General features: G+C 45.5%; 16 non-coding genes across 16 annotated transcripts; all 16 read right to left on the reverse strand.

The window, feature by feature from the left end:
* Positions 1-584: 584 nt before the first annotated feature.
* Positions 585-658, reverse strand: Trnan-guu (transfer RNA asparagine (anticodon GUU)). The gene has a single exon. It is a non-coding gene; the product is annotated as a tRNA-Asn (tRNA).
* Positions 659-4,281: 3,623 nt separating this feature from the next.
* Trnat-cgu (transfer RNA threonine (anticodon CGU)) lies at positions 4,282-4,353 on the reverse strand. Its single transcript has one exon. It is a non-coding gene; the product is annotated as a tRNA-Thr (tRNA).
* Positions 4,354-5,113: 760 nt separating this feature from the next.
* On the reverse strand, positions 5,114-5,187 carry Trnan-guu (transfer RNA asparagine (anticodon GUU)). The gene has a single exon. It is a non-coding gene; the product is annotated as a tRNA-Asn (tRNA).
* Positions 5,188-8,810: 3,623 nt separating this feature from the next.
* Positions 8,811-8,882, reverse strand: Trnat-cgu (transfer RNA threonine (anticodon CGU)). The gene has a single exon. It is a non-coding gene; the product is annotated as a tRNA-Thr (tRNA).
* A 769-nt stretch (positions 8,883-9,651) lies between these two features.
* Trnan-guu (transfer RNA asparagine (anticodon GUU)) lies at positions 9,652-9,725 on the reverse strand. The gene has a single exon. It is a non-coding gene; the product is annotated as a tRNA-Asn (tRNA).
* Positions 9,726-13,348: 3,623 nt separating this feature from the next.
* Trnat-cgu (transfer RNA threonine (anticodon CGU)) lies at positions 13,349-13,420 on the reverse strand. The gene has a single exon. It is a non-coding gene; the product is annotated as a tRNA-Thr (tRNA).
* Positions 13,421-14,478: 1,058 nt separating this feature from the next.
* Positions 14,479-14,552, reverse strand: Trnan-guu (transfer RNA asparagine (anticodon GUU)). The gene has a single exon. It is a non-coding gene; the product is annotated as a tRNA-Asn (tRNA).
* A 318-nt stretch (positions 14,553-14,870) lies between these two features.
* Trnat-cgu (transfer RNA threonine (anticodon CGU)) lies at positions 14,871-14,942 on the reverse strand. Its single transcript has one exon. It is a non-coding gene; the product is annotated as a tRNA-Thr (tRNA).
* A 689-nt stretch (positions 14,943-15,631) lies between these two features.
* Trnan-guu (transfer RNA asparagine (anticodon GUU)) lies at positions 15,632-15,705 on the reverse strand. The gene has a single exon. It is a non-coding gene; the product is annotated as a tRNA-Asn (tRNA).
* Positions 15,706-16,023: 318 nt separating this feature from the next.
* Trnat-cgu (transfer RNA threonine (anticodon CGU)) lies at positions 16,024-16,095 on the reverse strand. The gene has a single exon. It is a non-coding gene; the product is annotated as a tRNA-Thr (tRNA).
* A 689-nt stretch (positions 16,096-16,784) lies between these two features.
* Trnan-guu (transfer RNA asparagine (anticodon GUU)) lies at positions 16,785-16,858 on the reverse strand. The gene has a single exon. It is a non-coding gene; the product is annotated as a tRNA-Asn (tRNA).
* A 318-nt stretch (positions 16,859-17,176) lies between these two features.
* On the reverse strand, positions 17,177-17,248 carry Trnat-cgu (transfer RNA threonine (anticodon CGU)). The gene has a single exon. It is a non-coding gene; the product is annotated as a tRNA-Thr (tRNA).
* A 1,084-nt stretch (positions 17,249-18,332) lies between these two features.
* Trnat-cgu (transfer RNA threonine (anticodon CGU)) lies at positions 18,333-18,404 on the reverse strand. The gene has a single exon. It is a non-coding gene; the product is annotated as a tRNA-Thr (tRNA).
* A 1,081-nt stretch (positions 18,405-19,485) lies between these two features.
* On the reverse strand, positions 19,486-19,557 carry Trnat-cgu (transfer RNA threonine (anticodon CGU)). Its single transcript has one exon. It is a non-coding gene; the product is annotated as a tRNA-Thr (tRNA).
* A 1,081-nt stretch (positions 19,558-20,638) lies between these two features.
* On the reverse strand, positions 20,639-20,710 carry Trnat-cgu (transfer RNA threonine (anticodon CGU)). Its single transcript has one exon. It is a non-coding gene; the product is annotated as a tRNA-Thr (tRNA).
* Positions 20,711-21,399: 689 nt separating this feature from the next.
* On the reverse strand, positions 21,400-21,473 carry Trnan-guu (transfer RNA asparagine (anticodon GUU)). Its single transcript has one exon. It is a non-coding gene; the product is annotated as a tRNA-Asn (tRNA).
* Between the last annotated feature and the right edge of the window lie 2,465 nt (positions 21,474-23,938).

Here is a 23,938-nt window from a genome sequence, read left to right on the forward strand (position 1 = left end):
AAAGTTTGCGGTCTGCAATTTCTTGTCCTGGTGCACAGCTTGTGGGATAACGTGGCTCGACTGCGAAATGCGCCTTTCGGCTCCACTCTCTGGCTACAGTTTGCGATTGTTCACAGTGGCACTGGCGTTACCCATGGGGCTTCATGTAAGGCGACTGCACGTCGCTCGGCCAACAGCGGCCTACTGCAGACCGACACTTAAGAGACACAAAATACAAATCGACATCGAGAGACAGGCCCTGTCATATGGCCTACTGCATCCTACTGCAGACCGACACTTAAGAGGCACAAAATACAAATCGACATCGAGAGACAGGCCCTGTCATATGGCACTCGCGACGTATACGCTGAAATTGAATGTAAATAAAACGTCTTTTGTAGTGGGCGTCGCTCCACTGCAGTGTCACACATGGTGAATAAATGGGAAAACAGTGTGTAGGTCCATGTTTTTACCTACAGTGCCACCTGCCTGAATGTGTATAAGCATCTGTGGCATCACTCCTTCGCAGCCAAATTGCCACACTAGCTGTGTATCTCTAACAAAGTTGACGTATGTCCTCACCTCGGTGACTGTTAAAACGATTTCGCCCCCGGGTGGGCTCGAACCACCAACCTTTCGGTTAACAGCCGAAAGCGCTAGCCGATTGCGCCACGGAGGCGTCGACTTTGGCTCACTTTTGCTCTCTATATCAACGAAATCCCCCCCCATGAACCATGGACCTTGCCGTTGGTGGGGAGGCTTGCGTGCCTCAGCGATACAGATGGCCGTACCGTAGGTGCAACCACAACGGAGGGGTATCTATTGAGAGGCCAGACAAACGTGTGGTTCCTGAAGAGGGGCAGCAGCCTTTTCAGTAGTTGCAGGGGCAACAGTCTGGATGATTGACTGATCTGGCCTTGCAACATTAACCAAAACGGCGTTGCTGTGCTGGTACTGCGAACGGCTGAAAGCAAGGGGAAACTACAGCCGTAATTTTTCCCGAGGACATGCAGCTTTACTGTATGATTAAATGATGATGGCATCCTCTTGGGTAAAATATTCCGGAGGTAAAATAGTCCCCCATTCGGATCTCCGGGCGGGGACTACTCAGGAGGATGTCGTTATCAGGAGAAAGAAAACTGGCGTTCTACGGATCGGAGCGTGGAATGTCAGATCCCTTAATCGGGCAGGTAGGTTAGAAAATTTAAAAAGGGAAATGGATAGGTTAAAGTTAGATATAGTGGGAATTAGTGAAGTTCGGTGGCAGGAGGAACAAGACTTCTGGTCAGGTGATTACAGGGTTATAAACACAAAATCAAATAGGGGTAATGCAGGAGTAGGTTTAATAATGAATAGGAAAATAGGAATGCGGGTAAGCTACTACAAACAGCATAGTGAACGCATTATTGTGGCCAAGATAGATACGAAGCCCACACCTACTACAGTAGTACAAGTTTATATGCCAACTAGCTCTGCAGATGACGAAGAAATTGAAGAAATGTACGATGAAATAAAAGAAATTATTCAGATAGTGAAGGGAGACGAAAATTTAATAGTAATGGGTGACTGGAATTCGAGTGTAGGGAAAGGGAGAGAAGGAAACATAGTAGGTGAATATGGATTGGGGCTAAGAAATGAAAGAGGAAGCCGCCTAGTAGAATTTTGTACAGAGCACAACTTAGTCATAGGTAACACTTGGTTTAAGAATCATGAAAGAAGGTTGTATACGTGGAAGAACCCTGGAGATACTAAAAGGTATCAGATAGATTATATAATGGTAAGACAGAGATTTAGGAACCAGGTTTTAAGTTGTAAGACATTTCCAGGGGCAGATGTGGACTCTGACCACAATCTATTGGTTATGACCTGTAGATTAAAACTGAAGAAACTGCAAAAATGTGGGAAATTAAGGAGATGGGACCTGGATAAACTGAAAGAACCAGAGGTTGTACAGAGTTTCAGGGAGAGCATAAGGGAACAATTGACAGGAATAGGGGAAAGAAATACAGTAGAAGAAGAATGGGTAGCTCTGAGGGATGAAGTAGTGAAGGCAGCAGAGGATAAAGTAGGTAAAAAGACGAGGGCTGCTAGAAATCCTTGGGTAACAGAAGAAATATTGAATTTAATTGATGAAAGGAGAAAATATAAAAATGCAGTAAATGAAGCAGGCAAAAAGGAATACAAACGTCTCAAAAATGAGATCGACAGGAAGTGCAAAATGGCTAAACAGGGATGGCTAGAGGATAAATGTAAGGATGTAGAGGCTTATCTCACTAGGGGTAAGATAGATACTGCCTACAGGAAAATTAAAGAGACCTTTGGAGAGAAGAGAACCACGTGTATGAATATCAAGAGCTCAGATGGCAACCCAGTTCTAAGCAAAGAAGGGAAGGCAGAAAGGTGGAAGGAGTATATAGAAGGTTTATACAAGGGTGATGTACTTGAGGACAGTATTATGGAAATGGAAGAGGATGTAGATGAAGACGAAATGGGTGATACGATATTGCGTGAAGAGTTTGACAGAGCACTGAAAGACCTGAGTCGAAACAAGGCCCCCGGAGTAGACAACATTCCATTAGAACTACTGACGGCCTTGGGAGAGCCAGTCATGACAAAACTCTACCAGCTGGTGAGCAAGATGTATGAGACAGGCCAAATACCCTCAGACTTCAAGAAGAATATAATAATTCCAATCCCAAAGAAAGCAGGTGCTGACAGATGTGAAAATTACCGAACTATCAGTTTAATAAGTCACAGCTGCAAAATACTAACGCGAATTCTTTACAGACGAATGGAAAAACTGGTAGATGCGGACCTCGGGGAGGATCAGTTTGGATTCCGTCGAAATGTTGGAACACGTGAGGCAATACTGACCTTACGACTTATCTTAGAAGGAAGATTAAGAAAAGGCAAACCTACGTTTCTAGCATTTGTAGACTTAGAGAAAGCTTTTGACAATGTTGACTGGAATACTCTTTTTCAAATTCTAAAGGTGGCAGGGGTAAAATGCAGGGAGCGAAAGGCTATTTACAATTTGTACAGAAACCAGATAGCAGTAATAAGAGTCGAGGGGCATGAAAGGGAAGCAGTGGTTGGGAAAGGAGTGAGACAGGGTTGTAGCCTCTCACCGATGTTATTCAATCTGTATATTGAGCAAGCAGTAAAGGAAACAAAAGAAAAATTTGGAGTAGGTATTAAAATTCATGGAGACGAAGTAAAAACTTTGAGGTTCGCCGATGACATTGTAATTCTGTCAGAGACGGCAAAGGACTTGGAAGAGCAGTTGAACGGAATGGACAGTGTCTTGAAAGGAGGATATAAGATGAACATCAACAAAAGCAAAACGAGGATAATGGAATGTAGTCAAATTAAATCGGGTGATGCTGAGGGAATTAGATTAGGAAATGAGACACTTAAAGTAGTAAAGGAGTTTTGCTATTTAGGAAGTAAAATAACTGATGATGGTCGAAGTAGAGAGGATATAAAATGTAGACTGGCAATGGCAAGGAAAGCGTTTCTGAAGAAGAGAAATTTGTTAACATCGAATATAGATTTAAGTGTCAGGAAGTCATTTCTGAAAATATTTGTTTGGAGTGTAGCCATGTATGGAAGTGAAACACGGACGATAACTAGTTTGGACAAGAAGAGAATAGAAGCTTTCGAAATGTGGTGCTACAGAAGAATACTGAAGATAAGGTGGATAGATCACGTAACTAATGAGGAGGTATTGAATAGGATTGGGGAGAAGAGAAGTTTGTGGCACAACTTGACTAGAAGAAGGGATCGGTTGGTAGGACATGTTTTGAGGCATCAAGGGATCACAAATTTAGCATTGGAGGGCAGTGTGGAGGGTAAAAATCGTAGAGGGAGACCGAGAGATGAGTACACTAAGCAGATTCAGAAGGATGTAGGTTGTAGTAGGTACTGGGAGATGAAGAAGCTTGCACAGGATAGAGTAGCATGGAGAGCTGCATCAAACCAGTCTCAGGACTGAAGACCACAACAACAACAACATCAACGAAATTCGTACACATTCTGCAGGAATCTCGCAGAATGGTAGCATCTGCTTATGCCTCTTCACATGTATAACGTGCATGCACACTGTAGCGACGCTCATAAACGAATGACATTATACTACTAAATGCATACAAACCACTGTTCTGCCTATGCATTCAGAAAACCTCCTAGGCCAGTAGAATACTTGTCATAGGTTGTAGAACATCCCTTTCATTCAGTGTACTGCCATGTGATAGATATTGCTCGAGGTAGCTCCGCACGTTGCAGGAAAGTTAAAAAAATGGATTCCTTCTGTGAGGTTCGAACTCACGACTCCTGGTTTACGAGACCAGTGCTCTACCACTGAGCTAAAAAGGCGGCGGCTTTGAACTTGCGAGCCTTCCCCGAATTCTCACTTCATCACACTGAATCTTGCAGCCCTCGACCAGATAATTAATTTGGCGCACTGCTGCTGCTGGGAGTGTCCACATTGCCGTTCTCCAAATCTCTCGACTGTTTCGCCCTTACGATCGGCGACGACCGTCAGGCCACGAAAAGTTTGCGGTCTGCAATTTCTTGTCCTGGTGCACAGCTTGTGGGATAACGTGGCTCGACTGCGAAATGCGCCTTTCGGCTCCACTCTCTGGCTACAGTTTGCGATTGTTCACAGTGGCACTGGCGTTACCCATGGGGCTTCATCTAAGGCGACTGCACGTCGCTCGGCCAACAGCGGCCTACTGCAGACCGACACTTAAGAGACACAAAATACAAATCGACATCGAGAGACAGGCCCTGTCATATGGCCTACTGCATCCTACTGCAGACCGACACTTAAGAGGCACAAAATACAAATCGACATCGAGAGACAGGCCCTGTCATATGGCACTCGCGACGTATACGCTGAAATTGAATGTAAATAAAACGTCTTTTGTAGTGGGCGTCGCTCCACTGCAGTGTCACACATGGTGAATAAATGGGAAAACAGTGTGTAGGTCCATGTTTTTACCTACAGTGCCACCTGCCTGAATGTGTATAAGCATCTGTGGCATCACTCCTTCGCAGCCAAATTGCCACACTAGCTGTGTATCTCTAACAAAGTTGACGTATGTCCTCACCTCGGTGACTGTTAAAACGATTTCGCCCCCGGGTGGGCTCGAACCACCAACCTTTCGGTTAACAGCCGAAAGCGCTAGCCGATTGCGCCACGGAGGCGTCGACTTTGGCTCACTTTTGCTCTCTATATCAACGAAATCCCCCCCCATGAACCATGGACCTTGCCGTTGGTGGGGAGGCTTGCGTGCCTCAGCGATACAGATGGCCGTACCGTAGGTGCAACCACAACGGAGGGGTATCTATTGAGAGGCCAGACAAACGTGTGGTTCCTGAAGAGGGGCAGCAGCCTTTTCAGTAGTTGCAGGGGCAACAGTCTGGATGATTGACTGATCTGGCCTTGCAACATTAACCAAAACGGCGTTGCTGTGCTGGTACTGCGAACGGCTGAAAGCAAGGGGAAACTACAGCCGTAATTTTTCCCGAGGACATGCAGCTTTACTGTATGATTAAATGATGATGGCATCCTCTTGGGTAAAATATTCCGGAGGTAAAATAGTCCCCCATTCGGATCTCCGGGCGGGGACTACTCAGGAGGATGTCGTTATCAGGAGAAAGAAAACTGGCGTTCTACGGATCGGAGCGTGGAATGTCAGATCCCTTAATCGGGCAGGTAGGTTAGAAAATTTAAAAAGGGAAATGGATAGGTTAAAGTTAGATATAGTGGGAATTAGTGAAGTTCGGTGGCAGGAGGAACAAGACTTCTGGTCAGGTGATTACAGGGTTATAAACACAAAATCAAATAGGGGTAATGCAGGAGTAGGTTTAATAATGAATAGGAAAATAGGAATGCGGGTAAGCTACTACAAACAGCATAGTGAACGCATTATTGTGGCCAAGATAGATACGAAGCCCACACCTACTACAGTAGTACAAGTTTATATGCCAACTAGCTCTGCAGATGACGAAGAAATTGAAGAAATGTACGATGAAATAAAAGAAATTATTCAGATAGTGAAGGGAGACGAAAATTTAATAGTAATGGGTGACTGGAATTCGAGTGTAGGGAAAGGGAGAGAAGGAAACATAGTAGGTGAATATGGATTGGGGCTAAGAAATGAAAGAGGAAGCCGCCTAGTAGAATTTTGTACAGAGCACAACTTAGTCATAGGTAACACTTGGTTTAAGAATCATGAAAGAAGGTTGTATACGTGGAAGAACCCTGGAGATACTAAAAGGTATCAGATAGATTATATAATGGTAAGACAGAGATTTAGGAACCAGGTTTTAAGTTGTAAGACATTTCCAGGGGCAGATGTGGACTCTGACCACAATCTATTGGTTATGACCTGCAGATTAAAACTGAAGAAACTGCAAAAATGTGGGAAATTAAGGAGATGGGACCTGGATAAACTGAAAGAACCAGAGGTTGTACAGAGTTTCAGGGAGAGCATAAGGGAACAATTGACAGGAATAGGGGAAAGAAATACAGTAGAAGAAGAATGGGTAGCTCTGAGGGATGAAGTAGTGAAGGCAGCAGAGGATAAAGTAGGTAAAAAGACGAGGGCTGCTAGAAATCCTTGGGTAACAGAAGAAATATTGAATTTAATTGATGAAAGGAGAAAATATAAAAATGCAGTAAATGAAGCAGGCAAAAAGGAATACAAACGTCTCAAAAATGAGATCGACAGGAAGTGCAAAATGGCTAAACAGGGATGGCTAGAGGATAAATGTAAGGATGTAGAGGCTTATCTCACTAGGGGTAAGATAGATACTGCCTACAGGAAAATTAAAGAGACCTTTGGAGAGAAGAGAACCACGTGTATGAATATCAAGAGCTCAGATGGCAACCCAGTTCTAAGCAAAGAAGGGAAGGCAGAAAGGTGGAAGGAGTATATAGAAGGTTTATACAAGGGTGATGTACTTGAGGACAGTATTATGGAAATGGAAGAGGATGTAGATGAAGACGAAATGGGTGATACGATATTGCGTGAAGAGTTTGACAGAGCACTGAAAGACCTGAGTCGAAACAAGGCCCCCGGAGTAGACAACATTCCATTAGAACTACTGACGGCCTTGGGAGAGCCAGTCATGACAAAACTCTACCAGCTGGTGAGCAAGATGTATGAGACAGGCCAAATACCCTCAGACTTCAAGAAGAATATAATAATTCCAATCCCAAAGAAAGCAGGTGCTGACAGATGTGAAAATTACCGAACTATCAGTTTAATAAGTCACAGCTGCAAAATACTAACGCGAATTCTTTACAGACGAATGGAAAAACTGGTAGATGCGGACCTCGGGGAGGATCAGTTTGGATTCCGTCGAAATGTTGGAACACGTGAGGCAATACTGACCTTACGACTTATCTTAGAAGGAAGATTAAGAAAAGGCAAACCTACGTTTCTAGCATTTGTAGACTTAGAGAAAGCTTTTGACAATGTTGACTGGAATACTCTTTTTCAAATTCTAAAGGTGGCAGGGGTAAAATACAGGGAGCGAAAGGCTATTTACAATTTGTACAGAAACCAGATAGCAGTAATAAGAGTCGAGGGGCATGAAAGGGAAGCAGTGGTTGGGAAAGGAGTGAGACAGGGTTGTAGCCTCTCACCGATGTTATTCAATCTGTATATTGAGCAAGCAGTAAAGGAAACAAAAGAAAAATTTGGAGTAGGTATTAAAATTCATGGAGACGAAGTAAAAACTTTGAGGTTCGCCGATGACATTGTAATTCTGTCAGAGACGGCAAAGGACTTGGAAGAGCAGTTGAACGGAATGGACAGTGTCTTGAAAGGAGGATATAAGATGAACATCAACAAAAGCAAAACGAGGATAATGGAATGTAGTCAAATTAAATCGGGTGATGCTGAGGGAATTAGATTAGGAAATGAGACACTTAAAGTAGTAAAGGAGTTTTGCTATTTAGGAAGTAAAATAACTGATGATGGTCGAAGTAGAGAGGATATAAAATGTAGACTGGCAATGGCAAGGAAAGCGTTTCTGAAGAAGAGAAATTTGTTAACATCGAATATAGATTTAAGTGTCAGGAAGTCATTTCTGAAAATATTTGTTTGGAGTGTAGCCATGTATGGAAGTGAAACACGGACGATAACTAGTTTGGACAAGAAGAGAATAGAAGCTTTCGAAATGTGGTGCTACAGAAGAATACTGAAGATAAGGTGGATAGATCACGTAACTAATGAGGAGGTATTGAATAGGATTGGGGAGAAGAGAAGTTTGTGGCACAACTTGACTAGAAGAAGGGATCGGTTGGTAGGACATGTTTTGAGGCATCAAGGGATCACAAATTTAGCATTGGAGGGCAGTGTGGAGGGTAAAAATCGTAGAGGGAGACCGAGAGATGAGTACACTAAGCAGATTCAGAAGGATGTAGGTTGTAGTAGGTACTGGGAGATGAAGAAGCTTGCACAGGATAGAGTAGCATGGAGAGCTGCATCAAACCAGTCTCAGGACTGAAGACCACAACAACAACAACATCAACGAAATTCGTACACATTCTGCAGGAATCTCGCAGAATGGTAGCATCTGCTTATGCCTCTTCACATGTATAACGTGCATGCACACTGTAGCGACGCTCATAAGCGAATGACATTATACTACTAAATGCATACAAACCACTGTTCTGCCTATGCATTCAGAAAACCTCCTAGGCCAGTAGAATACTTGTCATAGGTTGTAGAACATCCCTTTCATTCAGTGTACTGCCATGTGATAGATATTGCTCGAGGTAGCTCCGCACGTTGCAGGAAAGTTAAAAGAACGGATTCCTTCTGTGAGGTTCGAACTCACGACTCCTGGTTTACGAGACCAGTGCTCTACCACTGAGCTAAAAGGGCGGCAGCTTTGAATTTGCGAGCCTTCACCGAATTCTCACTTCATCACACTGAATCTTGCAGCCCTCGACCAGATAATTAATTTGGCGCACTGCTACTGCTGGGAGTGTCCACATTGCCGTTCTCCAAATCTCTCGACTGTTTCGCCCTTACGATCGGCGACGACCGTCAGGCCACGAAAAGTTTGCGGTCTGCAATTTCTTGTCCTGGTGCACAGCTTGTGGGATAACGTGGCTCGACTGCGAAATGCGCCTTTCGGCTCCACTCTCTGGCTACAGTTTGCGATTGTTCACAGTGGCACTGGCGTTACCCATGGGGCTTCATGTAAGGCGACTGCACGTCGCTCGGCCAACAGCGGCCTACTGCAGACCGACACTTAAGAGACACAAAATACAAATCGACATCGAGAGACAGGCCCTGTCATATGGCCTACTGCATCCTACTGCAGACCGACACTTAAGAGGCACAAAATACAAATCGACATCGAGAGACAGGCCCTGTCATATGGCACTCGCGACGTATACGCTGAAATTGAATGTAAATAAAACGTCTTTTGTAGTGGGCGTCGCTCCACTGCAGTGTCACACATGGTGAATAAATGGGAAAACAGTAGAACGTCTGTGTAGGTCCATGTTTTTACCTACAGTGCCACCTGCCTGAATGTGTATAAGCATCTGTGGCATCACTCCTTCGCAGCCAAATTGCCACACTAGCTGTGTATCTCTAACAAAGTTGACGTATGTCCTCACCTCGGTGACTGTTAAAACGATTTCGCCCCCGGGTGGGCTCGAACCACCAACCTTTCGATTAACAGCCGAAAGCGCTAGCCGATTGCGCTACGGAAGCGTCGACTTTGGCTCACTTTTGCTCTCTATATCAACGAAATCCCCCCCCATGAACCATGGACCTTGCCGTTGGTGGGGAGGCTTGCGTGCCTCAGCGATACAGATGGCCGTACCGTAGGTGCAACCACAACGGAGGGGTATCTATTGAGAGGCCAGACAAACGTGTGGTTCCTGAAGAGGGGCAGCAGCCTTTTCAGTAGTTGCAGGGGCAACAGTCTGGATGATTGACTGATCTGGCCTTGCAACATTAACCAAAACGGCGTTGCTGTGCTGGTACTGCGAACGGCTGAAAGCAAGGGGAAACTACAGCCGTAATTTTTCCCGAGGACATGCAGCTTTACTGTATGATTAAATGATGATGGCATCCTCTTGGGTAAAATATTCCGGAGGTAAAATAGTCTCCCATTCGGATCTCCGGGCAGGGACTACTCAGGAGGATGTCGTTATCAGGAGAAAGAAAACTGGCGTTCTACGGATCGGAGCGTGGAATGTCAGATCCCTTAATCGGGCAGGTAGGTTAGAAAATTTAAAAAGGGAAATGGATAGGTTAAAGTTAGATATAGTGGGAATTAGTGAAGTTCGGTGGCAGGAGGAACAAGACTTCTGGTCAGGTGATTACAGGGTTATAAACACAAAATCAAATAGGGGTAATGCAGGAGTAGGTTTAATAATGAATAGGAAAATAGGAATGCGGGTAAGCTACTACAAACAGCATAGTGAACGCATTATTGTGGCCAAGATAGATACGAAGCCCACACCTACTACAGTAGTACAAGTTTATATGCCAACTAGCTCTGCAGATGACGAAGAAATTGAAGAAATGTACGATGAAATAAAAGAAATTATTCAGATAGTGAAGGGAGACGAAAATTTAATAGTAATGGGTGACTGGAATTCGAGTGTAGGGAAAGGGAGAGAAGGAAACATAGTAGGTGAATATGGATTGGGGCTAAGAAATGAAAGAGGAAGCCGCCTAGTAGAATTTTGTACAGAGCACAACTTAGTCATAGGTAACACTTGGTTTAAGAATCATGAAAGAAGGTTGTATACGTGGAAGAACCCTGGAGATACTAAAAGGTATCAGATAGATTATATAATGGTAAGACAGAGATTTAGGAACCAGGTTTTAAGTTGTAAGACATTTCCAGGGGCAGATGTGGACTCTGACCACAATCTATTGGTTATGACCTGCAGATTAAAACTGAAGAAACTGCAAAAATGTGGGAAATTAAGGAGATGGGACCTGGATAAACTGAAAGAACCAGAGGTTGTACAGAGTTTCAGGGAGAGCATAAGGGAACAATTGACAGGAATAGGGGAAAGAAATACAGTAGAAGAAGAATGGGTAGCTCTGAGGGATGAAGTAGTGAAGGCAGCAGAGGATAAAGTAGGTAAAAAGACGAGGGCTGCTAGAAATCCTTGGGTAACAGAAGAAATATTGAATTTAATTGATGAAAGGAGAAAATATAAAAATGCAGTAAATGAAGCAGGCAAAAAGGAATACAAACGTCTCAAAAATGAGATCGACAGGAAGTGCAAAATGGCTAAACAGGGATGGCTAGAGGATAAATGTAAGGATGTAGAGGCTTATCTCACTAGGGGTAAGATAGATACTGCCTACAGGAAAATTAAAGAGACCTTTGGAGAGAAGAGAACCACGTGTATGAATATCAAGAGCTCAGATGGCAACCCAGTTCTAAGCAAAGAAGGGAAGGCAGAAAGGTGGAAGGAGTATATAGAAGGTTTATACAAGGGTGATGTACTTGAGGACAGTATTATGGAAATGGAAGAGGATGTAGATGAAGACGAAATGGGTGATACGATATTGCGTGAAGAGTTTGACAGAGCACTGAAAGACCTGAGTCGAAACAAGGCCCCCGGAGTAGACAACATTCCATTAGAACTACTGACGGCCTTGGGAGAGCCAGTCATGACAAAACTCTACCAGCTGGTGAGCAAGATGTATGAGACAGGCCAAATACCCTCAGACTTCAAGAAGAATATAATAATTCCAATCCCAAAGAAAGCAGGTGCTGACAGATGTGAAAATTACCGAACTATCAGTTTAATAAGTCACAGCTGCAAAATACTAACGCGAATTCTTTACAGACGAATGGAAAAACTGGTAGATGCGGACCTCGGGGAGGATCAGTTTGGATTCCGTCGAAATGTTGGAACACGTGAGGCAATACTGACCTTACGACTTATCTTAGAAGGAAGATTAAGAAAAGGCAAACCTACGTTTCTAGCATTTGTAGACTTAGAGAAAGCTTTTGACAATGTTGACTGGAATACTCTTTTTCAAATTCTAAAGGTGGCAGGGGTAAAATACAGGGAACGAAAGGCTATTTACAATTTGTACAGAAACCAGATAGCAGTAATAAGAGTCGAGGGGCATGAAAGGGAAGCAGTGGTTGGGAAAGGAGTGAGACAGGGTTGTAGCCTCTCACCGATGTTATTCAATCTGTATATTGAGCAAGCAGTAAAGGAAACAAAAGAAAAATTTGGAGTAGGTATTAAAATTCATGGAGACGAAGTAAAAACTTTGAGGTTCGCCGATGACATTGTAATTCTGTCAGAGACGGCAAAGGACTTGGAAGAGCAGTTGAACGGAATGGACAGTGTCTTGAAAGGAGGATATAAGATGAACATCAACAAAAGCAAAACGAGGATAATGGAATGTAGTCAAATTAAATCGGGTGATGCTGAGGGAATTAGATTAGGAAATGAGACACTTAAAGTAGTAAAGGAGTTTTGCTATTTAGGAAGTAAAATAACTGATGATGGTCGAAGTAGAGAGGATATAAAATGTAGACTGGCAATGGCAAGGAAAGCGTTTCTGAAGAAGAGAAATTTGTTAACATCGAATATAGATTTAAGTGTCAGGAAGTCATTTCTGAAAATATTTGTTTGGAGTGCAGCCATGTATGGAAGTGAAACATGGACGATAACTAGTTTGGACAAGAAGAGAATAGAAGCTTTCGAAATGTGGTGCTACAGAAGAATACTGAAGATAAGGTGGATAGATCACGTAACTAATGAGGAGGTATTGAATAGGATTGGGGAGAAGAGAAGTTTGTGGCACAACTTGACTAGAAGAAGGGATCGGTTGGTAGGACATGTTTTGAGGCATCAAGGGATCACAAATTTAGCATTGGAGGGCAGTGTGGAGGGTAAAAATCGTAGAGGGAGACCGAGAGATGAGTACACTAAGCAGATTCAGAAGGATGTAGGTTGTAGTAGGTACTGGGAGATGAAGAAGCTTGCACAGGATAGAGTAGCATGGAGAGCTGCATCAAACCAGTCTCAGGACTGAAGACCACAACAACAACAACATCAACGAAATTCGTACACATTCTGCAGGAATCTCGCAGAATGGTAGCATCTGCTTATGCCTCTTCACATGTATAACGTGCATGCACACTGTAGCGACGCTCATAAGCGAATGACATTATACTACTAAATGCATACAAACCACTGTTCTGCCTATGCATTCAGAAAACCTCCTAGGCCAGTAGAATACTTGTCATAGGTTGTAGAACATCCCTTTCATTCAGTGTACTGCCATGTGATAGATATTGCTCGAGGTAGCTCCGCACGTTGCAGGAAAGTTAAAAAAATGGATTCCTTCTGTGAGGTTCGAACTCACGACTCCTGGTTTACGAGACCAGTGCTCTACCACTGAGCTAAAAAGGCGGCAGCTTTGAATTTGCGAGCTATCCCCGAATTCTCACTTCATCACACTGAATCTTGCAGCCCTCGACCAGATAATTAATTTGGCGCACTGCTGCTGCTGGGAGTGTCCACATTGCCGTTCTCCAAATCTCTCGACTGTTTCGCCCTTACGATCGGCGACGACCGTCAGGCCACCAAAAGTTTGCGGTCTGCAATTTCTTGTCCTGGTGCACAGCTTGTGGGATAACGTGGCTCGACTGCGAAATGCGCCTTTCGGCTCCACTCTCTGGCTACAGTTTGCAATTGTTCACAGTGGCACTGGCGTTGCCCATGGGGCTTCATGTCATCTTCATCACACTGAATCTTGCAGCCCTCGACCAGATAATTAATTTGGCGCACTGCTGCTGCTGGGAGTGTCCACATTGCCGTTCTCCAAATCTCTCGACTGTTTCGCCCTTACGATCGGCGACGACCGTCAGGCTACCAAAAGTTTGCGGTCTGCAATTTCTTGTCCTGGTGCACAACTTGTGGGATAACGTGGCTCGACTGCGAAATGCGCCTTTCGGCTCCACTCTCTGGCTACAGTTTGCAATTGTTCACAGTGGCACTGGCGTTGCCCATGGGGCTTCATGTAATGCGACTGCACGTCGCTCGGCCAACAGCGGCCTACTGCAGACCGACACTTAAAAGACACAAAATACAAATCGACATCGAGAGACAGGCCCTGTCATATGGCCTACTGCATCCTACTGCAGACCGACACTTAAGAGGCACAAAATACAAATCGACATTGAGAGACAGGCCCTGTCATATGGCACTCGCGACGTATACGCTGAAATTGAATGTAAATAAAACGTCTTTTGTAGTGGGCGTCGCTCCACTGCAGTGTCACACATGGTGAATAAATGGGAAAACAGTAGAACGTCTGTGTAGGGCCATGTTTTTACCTACAGTGCCACCTGCCTGAATGTGTATAAGCATCTGTGGCATCACTCCTTCGCAGCCAAATTGCCACACTAGCTGTGTATCTCTAACAAAGTTGACGTATGTCCTCACATCGGTGACGGTTAAAACGATTTCGCCCCCGGGTGGACTCGAACCACCAACCTTTCGGTTAACAGCCGAACGCGCTAGCCGATTGCGCCACGGAGGCGTTGCTTTTGGCTCACTTTTGCTCTCTATATCAACGCAATTCGTACACATTCTGCAGGAATCTCGCAGAATGGTAGCATCTGCTTATGCCTCTTCACATGTATAACGTGCATGCACACTGTAGCGACGCTCATAAACGAATGACATTATACTACTAAATGCATACAAACCACTGTTCTGCCTATGCATTCAGAAAACCTCCTAGGCCAGTAGAATACTTGTCATAGGTTGTAGAACATCCCTTTCATTCAGTGTACTGCCATGTGATAGATATTGCTCGAGGTAGCTCCGCACGTTGCAGGAAAGTTAAAAAAATGGATTCCTTCTGTGAGGTTCGAACTCACGACTCCTGGTTTACGAGACCAGTGCTCCACCACTGAGCTAAAAAGGCGGCAGCTTTGAATTTGCGAGCTATCCCCGAAATCTCACTTCATCACACTGAATCTTGCAGCCCTCGACCAGATAAATAATTTGGCGCACTGCTGCTGCTGGGAGTGTCCACATTGCCGTTCTCCAAATCTCTCGACTGTTTCGCCCTTACGATCGGCGACGACCGTCAGGCCACCAAAAGTTTGCGGTCTGCAATTTCTTGTCCTGGTGCACAGCTTGTGGGATAACGTGGCTCGACTGCGAAATGCGCCTTTCGGCTCCACTCTCTGGCTACAGTTTGCGATTGTTCACAGTGGCACTGGCGTTGTCCATGGGGCTTCATGTAAGGCGACTGCACGTCGCTCGGCCAACAGCGGCCTACTGCAGACCGACACTTAAGAGACACAAAATACAAATCGACATTGAGAGACAGGCCCTGTCATATGGCACTCGCGACGTATACGCTGAAAATGAATGTAAATAAGACGTCTTTTGTAGTGGGCGTCGCTCCACTGCAGTGTCACACATGGTGAATAAATAGGAAAAAAGTAGAACGTTTGTGTAGGGCCATGTTTTTACCTACAGTGCCACCTGCCTGAATGTGTATAAGCATCTGTGGCATCACTCCTTCGCAGCCAAATTGCCACACTAGCTGTGTATCTCTAACAAAGTTGACGTATGTCCTCACCTCGGTGACGGTTAAAACGATTTCGCCCCCAAGTGGGCTCGAACCACCAACCTTTCGGTTAACAGCCGAACGCGCAAGCCGATTGCGCCACGGAGGTGTCGACTTTGGCTCACTTTTGCTCTCTATATCAACGCAATTCGTACACATTCTGCAGGAATCTCGCAGAATGGTAGCATCTGCTTATGCCTCTACACATGGATAACGTGCATGCACACTGTAGCGACGCTCATAAACGAATGACATTATACTACAAAATGCATACAAACCACTGTTCTGCCTATGCATTCAGAAAACCTCCTAGGCCAGTAGAATACTTGTCATAGGTTGTAGAACACCCCTTTCATTCAGTTTACTGCCATGTGATAGATATTGCTCGAGGTAGCTCCGCACGTTGCAGGAAAGTTAAAAAAATTGATGCCTTCTGTGAGGTTCGAACTCACGACTCCTGGTTTACGAGACCAGTGCTCTACCACTGAGCTAAAAAGGCGGCGGCTTTGAACTTGCGAGCCTTCCCCGAATTCTCACTTCATCACACTGAATCTTGCAGCCCTCGACCAGATAACTGATTTGGCGCACTGCTACTGCTGGGAGTGTCCACATTGCCGTTCTCCAAATCTCTCGACTGTTTCGCCCTTACGATCGGCGACGACCGTCAGGCCACCAAAAGTTTGCGGTCTGCAATTTCTTGTCCTGGTGCACAGCTTGTGGGATAACGTGGCTCGACTGCGCAATGCGCCTTTCGGCTCCACTCTCTGGCTACAGTTTGCTGTTTTTCACAGTGGCACTGGCGTTGCCCATGGGGCTTCATGTAAGGCGACTGCACGTCGCTCGGCCAACAGCGGCCTACTGCAGACCGACACTTAAGAGACACAAAATACAAATCGACATCGAGAGACAGGCCCTGTCATATGGCACTCGCGACGTATACGCTGAAATTGAATGTAAATAAAACGTCTTTTGTAGTGGGCGTCGCTCCACTGCAGTGTCACACATGGTGAATAAATACGAAAACAGTAGAACGTCTGTGTAGGGCCATGTTTTTACCTACAGTGCCACCTGCCTGAATGTGTATAAGCATCTGTGGCATCACTCCTTCGCAGCCAAATTGCCACACTAGCTGTGTATCTCTAACAAAGTTGACGTATGTCCTCACATCGGTGACGGTTAAAACGATTTCGCCCCTGGGTGGGCTCGAACCACCAACCTTTCGGTTAACAGCCGAACGCGCTAGCCGATTGCGCCACGGAGGTGTCGACTTCAGCTGACTTTTGCTCTCTATATCAACGCAATTCGTACACATTGTGCAGGAATCTCGCAGGATGGTAGCATCTGCTTATGCCTCTACACATGTATAACGTGCATGCACACTGTAGCGACGCTCATAAACGAATGACATTATACTACAAAATGCATACAAACCACTGTTCTGCCTATGCATTCAGAAAACCTCCTAGGCCAGTAGAATACTTGTCATAGGTTGTAGAACATCCCTTTCATTCAGTGTACTGCCATGTGATAGATATTGCTCGAGGTAGCTCCGCACGTTGCAGGAAAGTTAAAAAAATGGATTCCTTCTGTGAGGTTCGAACTCACGACTCCTGGTTTACGAGACCAGTGCTCTACCACTGAGCTAAAAAGGCGGCAGCTTTGAATTTGCGAGCTATCCCCGAATTCTCACTTCATCACACTGAATCTTGCAGCCCTCGACCAGATAATTAATTTGGCGCACTGCTGCTGCTGGGAGTGTCCACATTGCCGTTCTCCAAATCTCTCGACTGTTTCGCCCTTACGATCGGCGACGACCGTCAGGCCACCAAAAGTTTGCGGTCTGCAATTTCTTGTCCTGGTGCACAGCTTGTGGGATAACGTGGCTCGAATGCGAAATGCGCCTTTCGGCTCCACTCTCTGGCTACAGTTTGCTGTTGTTCACAGTGGCACTGGCGTTGCCCATGGGGCTTCATGTAAGGCGACTGCACGTCGCTCGGCCAACAGCGGCCTACTGCAGACCGACACTTAAGAGACACAAAATACAAATCAACATCGAGAGACAGGCCCTGTCATATGACACTCGCGACGTATACGCTGAAATTGAATGTAAATAAAACGTCTTTTGTAGTGGGCGTCGCTCCACTGCAGTGTCACACATGGTGAATAAACAGGAAAACAGTAGAACGCCTGTGTAGGGCCATGTTTTTACCTACAGTGCCACCTGCCTGAATGTCTATAAGCATCTGTGGCATCACTCCTTCGCAGCCAAATTGCCACACTAGCTGTGTATCTCTAACAAAGTTGACGTATGTCCTCACCTCGGTGACGGTTAAAACGATTTCGCCCCAGGGGGGGGGGCTCGAACCACCAACTTTTCGATTAACAGCCGAAAGCGCTAGCCGATTGCGCCACGGAGGCGTTGACTTTGGCTCACTTTTGCTCTCTATATCAACGCAATTCGTACACATTCTGCAGGAATCTCGCAGAATGGTAGCATCTGCTTATGCCTCTTCACATGTATAACGTGCATGCACACTGTAGCGACGCTCATAAACGAATGACATTGTACTACAAAATGCATACAAACCACTGTTCTGCCTATGCATTCAGAAAACCTCCTAGGCCAGTAGAATACTTGTCATAGGTTGTAGAACATCCCTTTCATTCAGTGTACTGCCATGTGATAGATATTGCTCGAGGTAGCTCCGCACGTTGCAGGAAAGTTAAAAAAAAGGATTCCTTCTGTGAGGTTCGAACTCACGACTCCTGGTTTACGAGACCAGTGCTCTACCACTGAGCTAAAAAGGCGGCAGCTTTGAATTTGCGAGCTATCCCCGAAATCTCACTTCATCACACTGAATCTTGCAGCCCTCGACCAGATAATTAATTTGGCGCACTGCTGCTGCTGGGAGTATCCACATTGCCGTTCTCCAAATCTCTCGACTGTTTCGCCCTTACGATCGGCGCCGACCGTCAGGCCACCAAAAGTTTGCGGTCTGCAATTTCTTGTCCTGGCGCACAGCTTGTGGGATAACGTGGCTCGACTGCGAAATGCGCCTTTCGGCTCCACTCTCTGGCTACAGTTTGCGATTGTTCACAGTGGCACTGGCGTTGCCCATGGGGCTTCATGTAACGCGACTGCACGTCGCTCGGCCAACAGCGGCCTACTGCAGACCGACACTTAAGAGACACAAAATACAAATCGACATCGAGAGACAGGCCCTGTCATATGGCACTCGCGACGTATACGCTCAAATTGAATGTAAATAAAACGTCTTTTGTAGTGGGCGTCGCTCCACTGCAGTGTCACACATGGTGAATAAATAGGAAAACAGTAGAACGTCTGTGTAGGACCATGTTTTTACCTACAGTGCCACCTGCCTGAATGTGTATAAGCATCTGTGGCATCACTCCTTCGCAGCCAAATTGCCACACTAGCTGTGTATCTCTAACAAAGTTGATGTATGTCCTCACCTCGGTGACGGTTAAAACGATTGCGCCACTGGGTGGGCTCGAATCACCAACCTTTCGGTTAACATCAGAAAGCGCTAGCCGATTCCGCCACGGAGGCGTCGACTTTGGCTCACTTTTGCTCTCAATATCAACGCAATTCGTACACATTGTGCAGGAATCTCGCAGAATGGTAGCATATGCTTATGCCTCTTCACATCGATAACGTGCATGCACACTGTAGCGACGCTCATAAACGAATGACATTATACTACAAAATGCATACAAACCACTGTTCTGCCTATGCATTCAGAAAACCTCCTAGGCCAGTAGAATACTTGTCATAGGTTGTAGAACATCCCTTTCATTCAGTGTACTGCCATGTGATAGATATTGCTCGAGGTAGCTCCGCACGTTGCAGGAAAGTTAAAAAAATGGATTCCTTCTGTGAGGTTCGAACTCAGGACTCCTGGTTTACGAGACCAGTGCTCTACCACTGAGCTAAAAAGGCGGCAGCTTTGAATTTGCGAGCTATCCCCGAATTCTCACTTCATCACACTGAATCTTGCAGCCCTCGACCAGATAATTAATTTGGCGCACTGCTGCTGCTGGGAGTGTCCACATTGCCGTTCTCCAAATCTCTCGACTGTTTCGCCCTTACGATCGGCGACGACCGTCAGGCCACCAAAAGTTTGCGGTCTGCAATTTCTTGTCCTGGCGCACAGCTTGTGGGATAAAGTGGCTCGACTGCGAAATGCGCCTTTCGGCTCCACTCTCTGGCTACAGTTTGCTGTTGTTCACAGTGGCACTGGCGTTGCCCATGGGGCTTCATGTAAGGCGACAGCATGTCGCTCGGCCAACAGCGGCCTACTGCAGACCGACACTTACGAGACACAAAATACAAATCGACATCGAGAGACAGGCCCTGTCATATGGCACTCGCGACGTATACGCCCAAATTGAATGTATATAAAACGTTTTTTATAGTGGGCGTCGCTCCACTGCAGTGTCACACATGGTGAATAAATAGGAAAACAGTAGAACGTCTGTGTAGGGCCATGTTTTTACCTACAGTGCCACCTGCCTGAATGTGTATAAGCATCTGTGGCATCACTCCTTCGCAGCCAAATTGCCACACTAGCTGCGTATCTCTAACATAGTTGACGTATGTCCTCACCTCGGTGACGGTTAAAACGATTTCGCCCCGGGGGGCGCTCGAACCACCAACCTTTCGGTTAACAGCCGAAAGCGCTAGCCGATTGCGCCACGGAGGCGTTGACTTTGGCTCACTTTTGCTCTCTATATCAACGCAATTCGTACACATTCTGCAGGAATCTCGCAGAATGGTAGCATCTGCTTATGCCTCTTCACATGTATAACGTGCATGCACACTGTAGCGACGCTCATAAACGAATGACATTATACTACAAAATGCATACAAACCACTGTTCTGCCTATGCATTCAGAAAACCTCCTAGGCCAGTAGAATACTTGTCATAGGTTGTAGAACATCCCTTACATTCAGTGTACTGCCATGTGATAGATATTGCTCGAGGTAGCTCCGCACGTTGCAGGAAAGTTAAAAAAATGGATTCCTTCTGTGAGGTTCGAACTCACGACTCCTGGTTTACGAGACCAGTGCTCTACCACTGAGCTAAAAAGGCGGCAGCTTTGAATTTGCGAGCTATCCCCGAAATCTCACTTCATCACACTGAATCTTGCAGCCCTCGACCAGATAATTAATTTGGCGCACTGCTGCTGCTGGGAGTGTCCACATTGCCGTTCTCCAAATCTCTCGACTGTTTCGCCCTTACGATCGGCGCCGACCGTCAGGCCACCAAAAGGTTGCGGTCTGCAATTTCTTGTCCTGGTGCACAGCTTGTGGGATAACGTGGCTCGACTGCGAAATGCGCCTTTCGGCTCCACTCTCTGGCTACAGTTTGCGATTGTTCACAGTGGCACTGGCGTTGCCCATGGGGCTTTATGTAAGGCGACTGCACGTCGCTCGGCCAACAGCGGCCTACTGCAGACCGACACTTAAGAGACACAAAATACAAATCGACATCGAGAGACAGGCCCTGTCATATGGCACTCGCGACGTATACGCTGAAATTGAATGTAAATAAAACGTCTTTTGTAGTGGGCGTCGCTCCACTGCAGTGTCACACATGGTGAATAAATACGAAAACAGTAGAACGTCTGTGTAGGACCATGTTTTTACCTACAGTGCCACCTGCCTGAATGTGTATAAGCATCTGTGGCATCACTCCTTCGCAGCCAAATTGCCACACTAGCTGTGTATCTCTAACAAAGTTGACGTATGTCCTCACCTCGGTGACTGTTAAAACGATTTCGCCCCCGGGTGGGCTCGAACCACCAAGCTTTCGGTTAACAGCCGAACGCGCTAGCCGATTGCGCCACGGAGGCGTCGACTTTGGCTCACTTTTGCTCTCTATATCAACGCAATTCGTACACATTCTGCAGGAATCTCGCAGAATGGTAGCATCTGCTTATGCCTCTTCACATGTATAACGTGCATGCACACTGTAGCGACGCTCATAAACGAATGACATTATACTACTAAATGCATACAAACCACTGTTCTGCCTATGCATTCAGAAAACCTCCTAGGCCAGTAGAATACTTGTCATAGGTTGTAGAACATCCCTTTCATTCAGTGTACTGCCATGTGATAGATATTGCTCGAGGTAGCTCCGCACGTTGCAGGAAAGTTAAAAAAATGGATTCCTTCTGTGAGGTTCGAACTCACGACTCCTGGTTTACGAGACCAGTGCTCTACCACTTTTTTTTTTTTTTTTTTTTTTTTTTTTTTTTTTTTTTTTTTTTTTTTTTTTGCGCTCTGCTTGACTCAGCTATCCTGTCCCTCTGCCAAGCATGGTGGTACAGCTGCAATGTGTGCGAGTGATTTGCGTGTCGTAATTACTGGCTTGGGGCTCCAATGGCGACTTCACCGACTCCCCACTGACGCACCGCTGACGCTAGTTTTCTGTCGTCTTAAACGATGGACATACTTCCAAGCAGCTGCGAGATCTTACGAGAAGACACGCTGCACCACTGCTTTTGCCGCACTCAAATGACTCAATTGCGATACTTAAAAAGAAATGAATGCTCGCTCTGTCCAACACTTTCAAGTACATGTGCGTACTCACGAACACGGCGACTGCGCGAGGAAATGACGGCGGTGCGCTCGTGGGCCTGCGACGGATTTCTGCATTACTAGCTTCCGTGCGAGATGAACCGATAGCCATAGGAAGCAGAGCCCGCCGCGAAATTCAGTATCTTTAAACATAAATTTTCGTCTTGCTGAGAGAGGTGGCACTGGTTTGCATTGGCATTCACCCATGCATGTCACATGTGCGCGAAACCTCCTGCTCGTTTGTACGCAAAATCGCACGCAGCCGGTAGGATCCGAACCTACGCTCCCAGAGGGAATCTGATTTCGAGTCAGACGCCTTAACCACTTTTTTTTTTTTTTTTTTTTTGACCAGTGCTCTACCACTGAGCTAGATTTTTTTTTTTTGCTTTTTTTCTGTTGGGCAATCATTGCATGGAGCTGTTACTAATTAAACGTCCTCTGAATGCTCTCTACGAACTCATCACGCTGGGCTCGTAACTGTCTATCGAAGAAAGCTGACACACGATGAAAATCAAATTGCAGCAGCTTTTACGTCTCATACGTTGAAGCAGAGGAGCTTCGTGTTTTGTCGACACTCACTTGCCAATTGGAATATTCACAAGCGTCTCGAATGCAATGTTTCCCACGTGTTTGCCCATTTCACGGTTCCGTTGGAGACGCTCATCGCGTGTTGACACAAAAACGAAACGCAGTCGGTAGGACTCGAACCTACGCTCCCAGAGGGAATCTGATTTCTAGTCAGACGCCTTAACCACTTTTTTTTTACCGGCTTTTTTTTTTAACCACTTTTGTTTCTCATTTTTTTAAAGCCAGGTATCCTAGCCACTTTTCCTTTAGTCTGGCGCCTTGGACCGCTTTTTATTGTTTTTTATAAGGATGCCTATCAGGAGGCGCATGACGGGGACAAAGAGGGCAGGGGTCAAAGAACTCGAGGCCTGGCCACGATGCCCCCACCATCACTCCCACCGAATTGCTCCTTCAGTGCATTTTAATTGTTATAGAAAAGCGGGTATAGTCGTGTATATTTTTCGCCTGCTCTCTTTATTGTGGTAAGGAGCACTGATTGTACGACATCTGGGGGTGAGATCCCATTGCAAAGCCGTCATTCGAGTTTTCAGTCAACAGACAGTCGAGTAAGAAACATGTGATTATACTGCAATATACAGCGAGCATTTATGAGACACTTATTGGGGGCAGACGTAACATGAATGGATAAAAGAAGAGGCATTTCCTTCATCTTGAACGTAGATTCATACTTCACTTCTTCATTACCCCTAAAATAGTACATTTAGTGTTAGACTGTGCGCTTTAACCAACACCTATTCGTTCGAATAAAATGATCAACATGTTTCCATACATTTTCCTGTGGTCTGCATATTGCTGAATGTTGCTGTACTCCATTTGCATAAAAAGCTTGAATTCCGTTTCGTCGTCACCACCTATTTTATTGATAATGTAATGGACAAACTGTCCCATTAACCAGTGTATTGCATTGTTTTTGGTTTTCGGGTAATATTTAGTTTCAGGTCTGAAAAGCACCATAGGAGTAATGGAATTGGGTGACGTTCGTTGCAGTAGTGCAAGACTTTTCCTGAGCCAATGCCAATTGTTGAGATTTCCAGCACACGTAAATCTATGAATCACAGTGTCAACTAGGATACATTTCTGACATAAGGGGGTTTCAGCTTTCCCAATTTTATAAAGCCGCTCGTTGGTGCTGACAATATTATTGACG

Source organism: Schistocerca gregaria, chromosome 5 (genome assembly GCF_023897955.1).
Source record: "Schistocerca gregaria isolate iqSchGreg1 chromosome 5, iqSchGreg1.2, whole genome shotgun sequence".
In the NCBI taxonomy this organism is placed as follows: Eukaryota; Metazoa; Arthropoda; class Insecta; order Orthoptera; family Acrididae; genus Schistocerca; species Schistocerca gregaria.